Here is a 14,850-nt window from a genome sequence, read left to right on the forward strand (position 1 = left end):
CCTCAAGCCAAGACCCAAAACTATAGAAGCCCAAAACTATAAAAGCCCAAAATAACTAATACTACTAAAATAAGCATAGGTGGTTCGACACTTCCTTACTCTGTCGAGCAACCTGCTTCGACACAAGGAATTACAATTCAACATTTCGTTCGTTCGCTAGGGCGCAAAATTTTTATGAAAAGTGGAAAAGTGAATGAGACTTAAAATTCTAATGTTGTAATAAAATATTGTTTGGAGTTAAAACTCGATTGGTAGCAAACACCCAGAACAATGATTTATATTATAATTTAAAAATTAAATAAAATAAGAACGTCATTCAATTGTAAATAAAATATAAAATTCCAGGAAGTGTGAATCGAATAACTTTAAACTTTATTTTCATTCATTTGTACGACATAGAGAATAGATGATTTATAATAATAACAATACTTTAGTTATAAATAAAACACGAAATTGCAGAAATTAAAAATCGAAGTCCAAACCCTTCCTTTCGGTTTAACAAAAAAATTGAGAAAATAAATTTAATTTGAAAATAAAATAAAAAAGTTGTGCTCTAAAGACATTTGACTTTGATTTTAATTGACTGAAATAAAAACTTTGTTATAAAATATTATTTATAATAATGTCACTTTGAAGCAGTTATGGCACAGTATGGGAGGTGTGAATATAAAATAAGAAAGCACATGTTAGAGAGATATCCTAAAAGCTTATGAGTGGTTAAACGGAAAAGAGGCAAGGTTCTCGAAATCCTTGCTAGAATTACATTTGTGTTCATTTCAATTATGTATTGTGTCTCTGTTGAGAAAGTTACATGCATGTTAAGGTTATTGCTATGTGTTAGGGTTTGGCAAAAATTTATTAAATCAAACACAGTAGAGGATGTTTCATGATAGTGACTGGGGTATCAATTCTAACTACAGGATATTCCGCATAAATAATTCTCCTGCATATTTTCGGTGATTCGGCATTGGAAAAGACAAAAATGCATTAGAAATATATAAACAAATATATGCTTGCTAATTTCTATAAGCAAGTTGAAAATCTATTGAAAATTAATCTTATGTCAGCCTGCTAGTAATTTCATTAAGAATTAATAATTTAAAAGTGTAACTACACTTTTAATCTTAAATTTAATTTAAAATACTAAGAAAATAACAAGATAATAGAATATCTGATGAAACTTTGAATCACAAAAATGTTGAATAGTTGTGGAGAAAATTGAAATGTTTAGCGTGAAAGAGAAAAATTGTGAGAGAGATAATTGAGAGTGAGAATGATAATTTGCATTACTTTGATATAAGAATGCATCCAAGTATTTATATAAATGTTACAAAACAACCAGGATCTAAAACGTACAACTACGTAATAGAAAAATTGTAAAACTTTGACTTATAATCGATTACACCATTTAATTAATCGATTACAACTAACATGTGAATTAAAATGCTTTTAGTAGTAAATTAACGTTTGAGGTTAATCGGTTACAGCTTCGAATATTTGTATTTTTTCTATTCAAAAGTGTTTTTGACTTTGCAGTAACCAGATATACAATATCTATTGAATGGATAACATTGAGACTTATCTCACTTACTATTTATAGAGTTCTCTTAAATACTTTCAGTGGTAATCAATTAACGTTATAGCTTGAAATTCTCTTCCTCAAACTTTTTAAAGTTACATTCACGTGACTTTTTTATTTTTAGACTTTTAAGAAGCATATTTTGGCTTCCTCCGTAGATTCATTTTCGTTTAAATCTATCTCATTACTCTAAAGAGAGCTGATGAAATCTTCAAGAATTGAAGCGTTTAAGTCCTTTATTTTTTGAATGACAATTATCTTAGGTCTCTAAAGAGAGTTGGTGAAAATTAGGTTAACAAAGATCGATCATGTTCATTATTGTCATATTCCAATTTTATACGAGCATTTTAAAATTTTCATAAATTCGATTTTAATTTTAGTTTGTATCATATGTATAACATGACATCCATTTCATCATGAATAATACCTAAAATATCAGTCAGAATAAATTCTTGAATATACAGACAAATTGGTTAAATCATTCCTCAAGTACGTGCAAAATCAGCGGGTAAAAAGTTTCAAAATCAAGCTTGCAGACGTCAGTATTGTTAATCTACGGTTTGCGTAGTTTAACCTGGTGTGCTCGTTATATTTTTCGACGACTTTTTCAATCGCATTTTGATCCACCTGAACCTTTTAACCGATCAAAAATTATTCTAGAATTAAAAGAAATGCTATATTTTTCCAATAAGTTTATTTCACACTGATCATTTTAATGCATTCAGTTTAATTTTTCGAGCACTTTGACGCATGACTTTTATTCATTTTTGAGTCATTTTATTTTTATTCTTTTGCCAAAACATTCAGAAAATTTAAATAGGAATTTTCATGTCTTTATTTTATTTTTATCATATTTTTTTTAAAAGAGTTGTCAATTTTATTTGATTTAATTGGTTTAAATCAATTAAATCATATAGAAGAGGCATTTTAAATTATCTAACAATTTGTGTTTCTTTGAGTTAATTGTGATCGTTAGATCAGGATTAATCAAAGGTTCATATTAATGATCCATGTACATTTTTGTTAACCAATCAAAAATTAAAATTTAGATAATTGAATTAGTTAATAAAAAAAGAAATATAAGATATCTCATTATCCACCCACATAAGCAGCATAACATCAGATCCTTCTCAAAAAATCTGGCTCCCAGCTCTCCAAGAGCCATGTGGCACGCTGCTATTGGAAAGAAAAAGAAAAAACGATTTTGCGAGTTATGGTCATCCAAACAAGGCCTTAGAAAAAGAGCCTCACATGCTCATTGGAGGCGAGGACAACCGACCACGTTAAATAGGAAAGAGAAAACGAAAAAGAAAAAAGAAGTTCATTAATAGTTTTTCTCAGAAAAACTAGGAGGGACCTCTTCTTCTCCCTTCACACAAACGCAACCCCTCTTCCCTCAATCTCGCTGGTGACCCAAACTTCATCCGCACCCATCCTTCTTCCTTAACATCGCTCACTCCACCATTCTTCTTCCCCAAACCTTCATCAACTTCGAACAAACCTCCACCTTAGTTCACATCGCCGCCCTTGGAAGCAACCGTCGCGGAAGAACATAACCACCATACAACACTCCTACAAGCTCCTCCGCGAACCACCACAACAACATCACCATCAAACACACCGCTTGCTTCAAATCCACCTTCTGACCCTTCAACAGACGGGCCTCTTTTCTCGCAACAACGAATCTCACCGCCACCCTCATCTTCCTCACACATCGCTTCACTCTTCATCGACCAAAACAACCTCCGAACACCTCCGATCTCCCTCCGTTCCTCTTCCTTTATAACAACATCACCATGAAAAACTCCACTGTCACTCACTTCGTCTACTTCACCATACATCTCCACCGCGAACAACCCAAAATCGACCTACAACTTTCAATCACGGGCGAGATTCATGAACGGCGGACACCACTGTAAACTCCTCCGTTGAAATCTCCTTCTCACCTACAACTTCATTCATTGACAACAACCTTCCATCGCGGTCTTTTTTTCAGGCCACCACACGAATCCAACAAAGAACGCATCACGTTTTGGTTATAGGAGGCCTTAAGACTCTTGCTCGCGTGGCTGAAAACTGAGGCTTATGCATTGATTCTCAGTCACAAAAAAAATGAGGTAACTATAAAATTTTCACTGATAGATGGTAGAAGCTCAATGACACACCACTTGATGTTGAAATAATAAGTTTTATATCCAATATTATTTGTGATTGACATGCTTCACTGTTCGTATAAATGATAATGGGTTGATATGAATGGTTGAGTTTCAATTGGGTCCCCTTGGTTTATATTTTTATTGAAATATTTTAGGGGTTGATGTAACATTGTGTAAATATTGCAAATATAATGTACTTAGTGTCATTGCTTTAATTTGTTCTTGAGTTGTTAAATCGGATTAAATCCACGGATTCGGCGATTTCATGTCGATATGCCGCCAAATTTCAATAAAGCAATAGAAAATTTCACCGCGTTTCATTCTCTACATACGACATTTCAACTCTATTGTCGTTATGTATAAACTGGTTTATGAGCATATTATGACCAATTCAATCCGAATCATTTTAATCGACATCATCACTTACTTCTTTCTCTCTTAATTATAATGAATTAGTTAATTAAATTTTGTTCAATTAGTTAATTAGGATTAGTTAAGTTTAATTAACTAGATTATTTGATTCAATTAAATAATTTTGATAATTAATCTTAATCAACTTGATTAATCAGTTTAATCAAATTCTAATAAATTAATTTTGATAATTAAAAGTTAACCGATTTCATTCACCATCACAATTTCACCGTCATTTTTCACTATCTTCGCATAATACAAATTCGATTCCATTCAATTTCATCATTAATACAAAACCATGTTAAACCATTAGAATCACACAATTCTCGATTCAACATCGAGTCCATTTTTCATACCTTTGTAAGTCGTCCGCTTTTAGCATCGCCATCAACCTCACATAGCTTACTCTTGGGCTTTCTTACAATGAGACCTATTTAATTTTTAATTAATCGAGTAGATGATTGATACACTAAATATAATCTAATTTATCCACAAACACAAATTCAATCCAACATCGAGTATTTTTATTCAAATTAAATTAAGATACCTAATCACGATTAAACACCACTTCATTTAGAGATGAAAAAGGAGATGGTTTTGAGCCTTCAACTCTCCTCCTCGATTGTTTGAATACGAGTTCTCTTACTCGGTTAGTCAAACAATTGTCATTTCTCTACAAACTTATAACTCAATTAAATCAAAACATTTTCATAATAAACTACACGAAAAGGGAGATGATCTTGAGCCTTCGATTCCTCTCCTTAAATACTTGAATATGAGTTGTCTTACTCAGTCATTCGAGTATTTATCGTTCATCTAAAAAACACCAACCATACACAAACTTATTTTCATAATCACTTAGATGAAAAAGAAAGTGGTCTAGAGCCTTCTATTCCCTTTCCTGAATACTTGGATACGAGTCGCCTTACTCGACCATCTGAGTATTCGTCATCCATTCAAAAACATCTTAACTAATATTAAATCCTTTTATAATTAAGGACAAAAAGGGAGATGGTCTAGAGACTTCGATTCCTCTCCTCGACTATTAGGATACGAGTTTCCTTACTCGACTATCCGAGTAATCGTCATCCAACAAAAATATCTTAACACATCAAATCTATCTTTTCCTCTCCCCTGTGCGATCGAAACCAATCAAACAAAAACATCCAACATATTAACTCAACTTGTCACTCTCATGTGATCAAAAATCTTTTTAGAAAGAACATTGTTTAATCCCTTCTAATGCGCATAACAAACTAGTGCTTAAGCCTCCGCCGAGAGTAAAACAAGTCAACGTTTAGCTTTAGAACGCGATCTAAACAATTGTTCACTAAAAGACACCAACAAACCGTAGTTCCCCGAACTACGAATGCTTTGATTTCCTTATTGCACTATAAGGATACGTAGGCACGAGATTGCGAGATCTTGGCGAGCACACTAATAAAAAAACTCCATTTCCCCCTTATGAGGTTTCCATCCATCTCTATTTCTAATCTTTTATTCACTCGAAGAAAGCAAATAACATTCAACTAACATTCAAATCACAAATTAAACTAAAAGGTTCCCGTTGCATAATCGACTCCCGAACCCGAATATGGTTGCGAGGACCATTATTATATTTTTGAAAGGTCTTATCGATATTTTCCTATTCCTTTTTTGGAATAAATAAAGTTCGGTGGAGACTCTGTTTGAACTATTTTTTCCGCGACCATCGCGAGGAATCATATTTTTCGAGATGCGACAATTATCTTTTACTTTTGCTTCTCTTTATTCTTCTATATTATTTTTTGTTCTAACAATCGGTATCAGATGACGATTAACCCTGGTGCGAAATTGGAAGTGACAATGTTATATGGGACATGTAATTTCAGATTATGGCAAATGAGGGTTAAGGATCTATTGGCTCAGTAAAATTTATAGAAGGAGCTATGTGAGACAAAACTGACCGACATGGAGAGTATTGATTGGGCTGAAATGAAGGAGAAGACCTTAGGATTGATTTGCCTATGTGTTTCATATGAGGTGATGTATCATATCCTTGACCTGACGACACTGAAGGAAGTGACAAATTAGAGAGTCATTATATTTTAAAGACACTGATGAACAAATTTTTTGCGAAGCAGCAACTATACAGACTGAAGATGAACGAAGGATCCATTTTGAAACAACATATCAATGTATTAAACAATATAATCATTGATATATTGAGGCTTAGGGTGGTGATTGATGATGAAGATAATGTTATTATGTTACTATGCTCGTTACTAGGCTCTTATGACCACTTGACGACTACTCTTACCTACAGAAAAAAACATTATTAGTCTTGATGTTATTACTGCTATACTTTTATCTCATTCTCAAAGGAGACAAAATGTTGATGAAGGAACTCAATACAACAATCTACATGTGAAAGGGGGTCAAGATCATGGGTGGAACAAGGGTAATGAAGGTTCTGGAAAGAAGAGTTCTAAATCCAAGAATTGGAAAACATTTGAGTGTTATAGTTGTAAACAGACTGAACATTGGAAGATGGACTATCCAAACAAAAAGCAGGGCTCATCTAATTCTGCAAATATGGTTCAAACCAATGATTCTGGCACTGAAGCAAATATACTACATGTTTCATTCAGCAAGTGCACAAATGTGTGCATTCTTGACTCTGGTTGTTCTTTCAATATGATGATGCATTGATAATGGTTCACTATATTCCAATCAGGTAATTTTTGGGTTGTTTATCTAAGTGATGATAAAGCATGTACTATCACTGGAATGGAACAGATTGAAATTTCCACGGATGATGGTGGTGTGCAAACACTAAACGATGTAAGATATATTCCAGAATTTATGAAGAACTTGATTTCCCTAAGTACTATACAGGAAAACGGTTTCTCCTATAAGTATGATGGAGATAAATACATTATGATGGTTAGCAAGGGCACATTGACTTTGATGAGAGCAAAGGGGATTGCAAGTAACATCTACAAATTGTTAGGGAATAATGTTGTAGGTGAGGTTACATCAATTAAGTATGATAGTGATGCAACCAAACTATGGAATATACGTCTAAATCATCTTATGGAGTGTGAGATGATAGAATTATATAATAGTAATCTATTAAATGGTGTTCATAGTTGCAATATGGATTTGTGCAAGTATTGTGTGCATGGGAAACAATGATGTGTTTGGTTCAAGATTGGAAAGCAAAAAACAAAGGGAATTTAAAACTGTGCATTCAAATGTGTGGGGTCTACTAAATATATTTCCATCAGGTGTTCGAGGTATTTTGTGACTTTCACGAATTATTTATATCGCAAGGTTTGGGTGTATTTCTTAAAGAAAAAATCTTTATTCTTTACCAAATTAAAGTTTTGGAAGGCAGAGGTAGATAATAAAAGTAGAAAAATCAAGTATTTGATGTTAGATAATGAGACATAGTACAATTATTCGAATATTAAGAGGTTTTGTAGAGAACACGGTATTCAAAGACATTTATGAATTCGTAAGACACCGCGATAAAATGTTATGGAAAAGACAATTAAAAGGGAAAGATGTCTCTTGTTAAATGCTACACCATCAAAAAGTTTCATGGCAGAGACGGTTAATATGGTGTGCATGTCACCACAAGCTTCATTGAAGATGGAGGTTGCTGAGGAGGTTTGTACATGTACTCCTATTGATCTTGATAACTTAAGGATTTTTTGGTGTCCAACTTATGTGCATATATTAAGTGAATATTGATCCAAACTTGATCCATAGTCGAAGAAACATGTCTTCTTTGATTACGCAAAAGGTGTAAAGGGGTCCAGGTTATGTGATCTGATTAAAAGGAAGATAGTAATCAACATAGATGTTGTTTTTGATGAACAGATAATATTGAAGCATTAAGTTGTAACAGACATGTAATCATTTGAAGGACAAACTTCTAGCAAACAGGTGGTTCAGGTGGATGTTGATCCACCACTAATGAATAATATGCAGGTAATTTCTGAACAACAAAAGAAACTAGATGTTGATACTGAAATTGACTACATATTTGAAGTTTCAGCCAGAGTACAAGATTATATTCTTGTATGTGACAGAGAGCACCTTTCAACCAAGCAACCATAAATATATGGGTACAAAGACTTGGAAGCCGTGCACTTCTTACTAGTTCCGAAGAATCTTTCACCTTTTGAGAGACTATAGCTAGACAGGATAAATATAAGTTGATGGATGCAACAGTGTAAGAGATGAAGGCATTGGAGAAAAATAATACATTGAAGCTTGTTCAACTTCCTAAGGGGACAAAATTCATTGGTTGTAAGTGGGTATTCAAGAGAAAACTAGTTGTAATAGAAAAAGAAGGGGAAAACATTTAAGCCTCGTCTTGTAGCAAAGAGGTACTCAAAGCAGAAGGATATTACTTCTACCAGAGCCGTGTTAACCTTGGTAGCCATCCTAGACATGCATTTAGAGAAGATGGATGTGAATATATCATTTCTTCACGATAATCTATATGAGCAAATTTACATGGAGCATGCAAAGGGATTTAGTGACACAGAACATGGCAGACTAGTTTATAAATTGAAAAGGTCTTTGTATGGTTTAGAGTAGTCTCCAAGGAACTAGTACAGGCGCTTTGATTCATACATGTTTCAAATTGGCTACATAAGGTGTGAGTGTAGCTATTGTATTTATGTTAAGACTCTTGATTATGGCTCTTTTATTTTCATGTTATTGTATGTTAATGGTATGTTGATTGCTGCTAATCATTTACATGATGTAAATGAACTTAAAATCATGTTGGGAAAGAGTTTTGACATGAAATACTTAGGTGTTTCTAAAAATATTCTCGATATGGAGATTCATAAGGATAAGAGTACTAGAAAATCACGACTCTCTCAAAAAAAAGCTATGTTGAATGGGTTCTAGACAAGTTTAACATGAATAATTATAAGGTTGCGAGTACTTCATTGGAAAATCACTTTAATCTCTCAATGGGTTAGTGTCCAAAGACAAGTGTAGAAGTTGATTATACGTCAAATGTTCCTTATGAAAATTTTGTTAGTTCTTTAATTAATGCTATGGTTTGTAATAGACCAAATTTAACACAAGTTGTAAATCAAGTTTGTAGTTTTATGACTAAATCGGTCAAGCGTCATTAGAAAGTAGTCAAGTGGATATTCAGGTACTTTAAGGGTAAATGAGTCATGGTATCATGTTTAACAGTAAACACGGTGATTATTAGATTGTATGATATGTTGATTAGACTATGTTGGTGATAAGGATGATATGAGGTCTGCGATAGAGTATGTATTTACTTTAGCCAGAGGACTTATTTGTTGGAAATCATGGGTCCAATCCATAGTGTCCATGTAGACAAATGAAGTAGAGTACATGGAGACAAGTGAAGATACCAAATAAGCCTTATGACTTACCGATTAGTGAGAGAATTGAGTGTTCGACAAGGTGGAGTTTGGTTGTATTATCATAGTTAGAATGTCATTTATTTGACAAACAATCAGGTGCATCATGCCAGGACCAAACATATTGATGTGGGGATCACAAGATCAGATAGTTAATTGCATATATTACATGAAAAATTCAAACTTTAGAAAATATAGTTTAAATATTGACCAAGCCATACATCTGTGACAAGTTCAGGCATTGCTTAGACTTGTTACATGCTTCTTAGTTGTAAGCACGAGTTGTATCTTTCCAGTTGCCAAAATGTGATCGTCTTGCAGAAAATATTTATAGGGATTTGATATTTGCCAAGGTGGAGATTATTGAGTATAACTCGTATTGCGGATATTATCCTATGTATTGTTAAGTATGACTCATATTGTGGAGATTATTATGGGTATTGTTGAGTATGCCTCATTTTGTGAAGATTATTATGAGTAGCTAATTGGGAAGTGCATGGGCTTTAAAGATACTATTGTAAACTAAGGCCTAATATTATTTATATTACTTATAACATTGGAACCCTAATTATTTATCCAAAAATAAAAGAAATTATAACTATTATATAATCGCAAAAGAAGATATCGTTGATCGAATTACGTTATCAAAGCTATTTATATTCAAAAGTAAACATTTATTATATACTCGATAAACATTTATTATCGATCCATAATGAATATTGATAATGGATATTTCAAAATATATCCAATTCTATTACGCAATATCAAATTTATTGATTCAATATGAAATTGATGGTCAATTACTCTCTCCATCTCATAATAAGTTATATAGTTAATCATTTTACATATATTAAAAAATACATATAAATGAAACAAAATGAATGATGTTTTTAACAAAATATCTATTACAAATATTGAGAATGATAAAAATAGTAATTAATTTACCTTCTAAATTAAAATAAGTTATTCATTTTAAAACAATTTTATTTCGCAAATGTGTCACAAATTGTAAGAAAGAGATGATAATCTATAAAATCTTTTAAAATCTTGCTTAATGTTTTTTATTGTAGAAAGTGATAAGTGATTAGACTACTCAACAACTCTTTGAATTTGCATCTTTGACATCATCTCTTGTAGCTGATTGATATGAAATGCCCATTTCAATCTTGCTATAAACTCCAAAGACCAAAACCAAAAGAATAAAAACTCCAAGAACCAAAATTTTCAATCACTAGTAGGAAATTTCAAACTAACTTCTATAATACAACAACCACATTTGACTAATTTTTCCTCATTGCATTTATGCATCTATGGTATAAACTATCAAAACTTACTATATTACAAAAACCATCAAACATATGTCATGTTTGAACTAGCTATAAATTTGACACAATCATACAAACAAATATCACCATAATTTTGCAAAATATTACAATGTCATTATGATTTTGTCAAATTCAATAACTTCAGTTCAGTTTTTTGTTCTAATAATGGTAATGGAGCCTCTACCCTTAGTTTGAATCCTAGTAAGTGCTGCAACTTCTTTTCCTGAAATACCATAACTACGGTTTGAATTAATGCATGAATTAGTCTCAAAATCTTGTATAGCCACAGGGTGTGGAATTGGCTTTGATGGATTCATCATCATTTGGTGATTTATATCTCTAATTGTTGTCTCACCTTCAACTCCTCCAGGCTTCACTAACTCAAATGGATATGCTATTTTCTTCCAGTGTCGCCCTAGTTACATCACAAGGACATGATGAACAATGACTTAATAAAGAGAGAAAAAAAACACATGAAATGATGAATCAATTAATATTCAGGTGTTAAAAGAGTAAAATAATTGTGTACTTGAAATTGAAGCATCATTTTCATGTGATTCTTTAGAAGTACAACAACTCCTTTGAGGTGAATCATGTTTGACTGCATGATTTTGTGATGATGATGATGATTTTTTATGGTCTGTAAAGCAATAATTTGCATGTCAGTGTGATGGTCGTATTTCAATTATTTCTTGTGACATTGCCGTACAAGTTAATTTATTATAGGATTTAATATAATTAATTATTTTCGTAACAAGTGTGTTAGAAGAATTAATAAAAATAAAATAGAAATAAAACGAGTGTATCATTGGGATAATAGTAACTAGAAATATTTTCAAAGGAGTGATTTCCAAAATCTTGCAAGACAATATTGAAAGCGATGCAACTACAAAAATTCTCCGAGCACTCGTCAGAACACGACACCAATACTGATACGATATCGATAATAATTGGAAAATCTTTTTTAAAGATGTTAAAAAACTATATACCTTCAAGTAATTGGTCCTCTTTGGATGGTAAATTATGTTGCTTACACCAAATATCCCAACCAGTTATTGCATCTTCAAGATATCCACTAGATGTATCTGATGCAAACCAATACTCATCTGTAGAAAAACACCAAATAAAAAAAATAAACACACAAGCATATTCTTGAAAGCAAGTGAGAAATAGAAAAAAAAAAATTAGTATATGAAAAATACCAAGAGTAAAATCTGAATGAGTGACTCCAATATCAAGTTCCATAGAGAAACTTAAGGAAGTGAAAACACAAGCAATTGTTATATGAATATTTCTGGTACAGAAGTTAATGGAAGTTTCATATATGTGAACAAAAAGACTACTGTGTTACACTAAATTATTGTTATGGGCCCCTTGTAAACTCTGAAAATACCAACCTACCTAACCTTACATTAATTAGTCAATATAATCAAAATAATAAATGGACCATATTAATTGGATTGCTGATTGTGCAATGTGATTAGTAATTAATAAATTTTTTGGTCTGATTATATTGAGGAAGGTATTTAATTACTCATAAATATATTAAATAAAAGCTTTAATATTTTGTCACCTTATTATGCGGACTAGTATGCTGCTTTTTCTAAGGTGGATTGGATGCTAAAACAGGAACAAAAATGTAATAAGATATAAGATTAGAAAGTAATGTAGTACCTAGAGAAAAGAAAATTAAACAATGTCACTTCATTTCAACCATCTCTTAGAACAATGTTTATTTAATTCTTCGTTCAAATGCCCATGCTGATTATCAAAAGTCCAAAAGAGATCCAAAGATAAGCCTGCAGAAAAATGTGTTAGGCCACACAAAACATAATGATTATAATATCATATGGTGGTAATATGTTCAATTATATATATATATATATATATATATATATATATATATATATATATATATATATATATATATATATATATATATATATATATATATATATATATATATATATATATATATATATATATTTCCGTATTGGAATCAGAATTGAATTGTGATTGATTAATGATGGACTCCGAATGTGATGGTGCTGATCTTTGATATGGTGCCTTGGAGTGGATATGCAAGCTTAGCACTCAGATGCTCAAGTAAATTGTAGAGTTCAAGATGAGTGAATTGTGAAAAATCAGATTAAAAAGTGTACATTGAATTTCATATGTGTTGATTATATATGTTGCATAAATTTTATGGGTCTTGCATGTTTGGGCTAGTTATATGGATCACATATATATTAGGCCTTTAACCGATGCAGAATAGTTACCTTAAAAGCTTGTCAGGTGTTTATCAACAAGGAAGTCTTTCAAAGTCGCAACCGACATATCGTTACCAAAGTAGGCCATAGGAAAAATTAGGAAGACCATGGATAAATTTTGAAGAAATAGTGTGGAACCCATGTAACGCTCCAGATTGCTTTTAGAATTACCGACTGATCCCACAAATCATCACAGGTCTTTTCAGCATGTTTTGTCCCCACTCACATACTTTTCAAAAAACTTCTAAGAAGGTCACCCATTCAAATACTACTCAAAGTCAAGCACGCTTAACTATGGAGTTCTTATTTGTTAGGCTACCGAAAAAAAGATGCATCTTATTGGTATAGGTAGTACTAATTAATCCTTACAAGTCTTCCTTCAACCATTCAGTCTCATACATGCACAACCTCGGGATTCTCTCATTCCGATGTTAATTCAGTTATTCCCTAGAAGTTGCTAGGAGTGTCTCATTGTCATGCCTCGTGCACCTTTCCCTCGGGTGTTACATGTAACCACTCTCCGTCCTCTTCGGCTTTGGGTGTTATATGCCTACCAGCTTCCGCTTGGTTCGTCCCCAAACCACATCGTACCGGGAGAGGCCTGACTCTGATACCATTTTGGAGTGCTCTATACTACTTTAAGAATCACCGACTGACTCCACAAATCAACATGAGTCTTTTCAGCATGCTTTGTCCTCACTCACACACTTTCCAAAAAACTTCCCATAATGTCACTCATTCAAATACTACTCCAAGTCAAGCATGCTTAACTATGGAGTTCTTATTTGTTAGGCTACCGAAAACAAGATGCAACTTCTTTTCGGTAGCCTAACATATAAGAATTCCATAGTTAAACATGCTTGCTTTGGAGTAGTATTTGAATGAGTGCCCTTCTGGGAAGTTTTCTGGAAAGCATGTGAGTTATGACAAAATATGCTGAAAAAACTCATGTTGGTTTGTGGGATCAGTCGGTAATCCCGAAAGAAGTTTGGGGCGTTACAACCGACACATTAAATGCATTTTTCATCATTGAGACGTTTTACCAATTTTTCAAGCACATGTATTTAGGTTATCAAGTTAGGTCGCAACGCTGTTTTCTAGGGCATTCGAGTGCACTTGAGTTTGCTTGTATTTCCAAGGTGAAATCTGACCATTGATTTTTAACTTTAAGTTTCCTCTTTGATCTGACTTGTTGCTTGTTTTCCCCTATATAAGGGTGTTTTGGATTTTTGGGATAATTATTTCATCAATCTTGAGAGTCAATTTCCTTTTTGTGAGAGCGATTTTCCTTTTTTTCAAGTGTCATTTCTTGATCATTTGTCTTCTTTGGAACATATGTTTCCTATTAAGCATTTAATATCTATCCTCTTCACCAAGTTCTTTTCTCTCAAGGTACCCTTCTTACCTTGAGCCTATTTCTTTGTACCTACTATTATTTTTGCTATAGCTCATATTAATGATCCTCTTGTAAATTTGTCTACTGATTCTTGGAATATTGGTCCCTCCCCTTTAGTTAGAACAGAAACCTCTGCTAGTTCAGATCCTCACATTTCAGTTAATAGCCACTACGTCCCAATCATTATAAATGTGTCGGTAGTTATGAGTTGGAGAGGTTCTCTAGCGGTTCTCTTGATAGAGAAACTTCCCATGGAGAATCTTTATCTAATGTTATCCCTTCTAATGAAAAGGTTAGAAGTGATCACG

General features: G+C 32.7%; 1 pseudogene; it reads right to left on the bottom strand.

Annotated features, from left to right (window-relative positions):
- Window positions 1-10,751: 10,751 nt before the first annotated feature.
- Window positions 10,752-12,233, bottom strand: LOC127084278 (uncharacterized; annotated as a pseudogene).
- Between the last annotated feature and the right edge of the window lie 2,617 nt (window positions 12,234-14,850).

Source organism: Lathyrus oleraceus, chromosome 5 (assembly GCF_024323335.1).
Source record: "Lathyrus oleraceus cultivar Zhongwan6 chromosome 5, CAAS_Psat_ZW6_1.0, whole genome shotgun sequence".
NCBI lineage: Eukaryota > Viridiplantae > Streptophyta > Magnoliopsida > Fabales > Fabaceae > Lathyrus > Lathyrus oleraceus.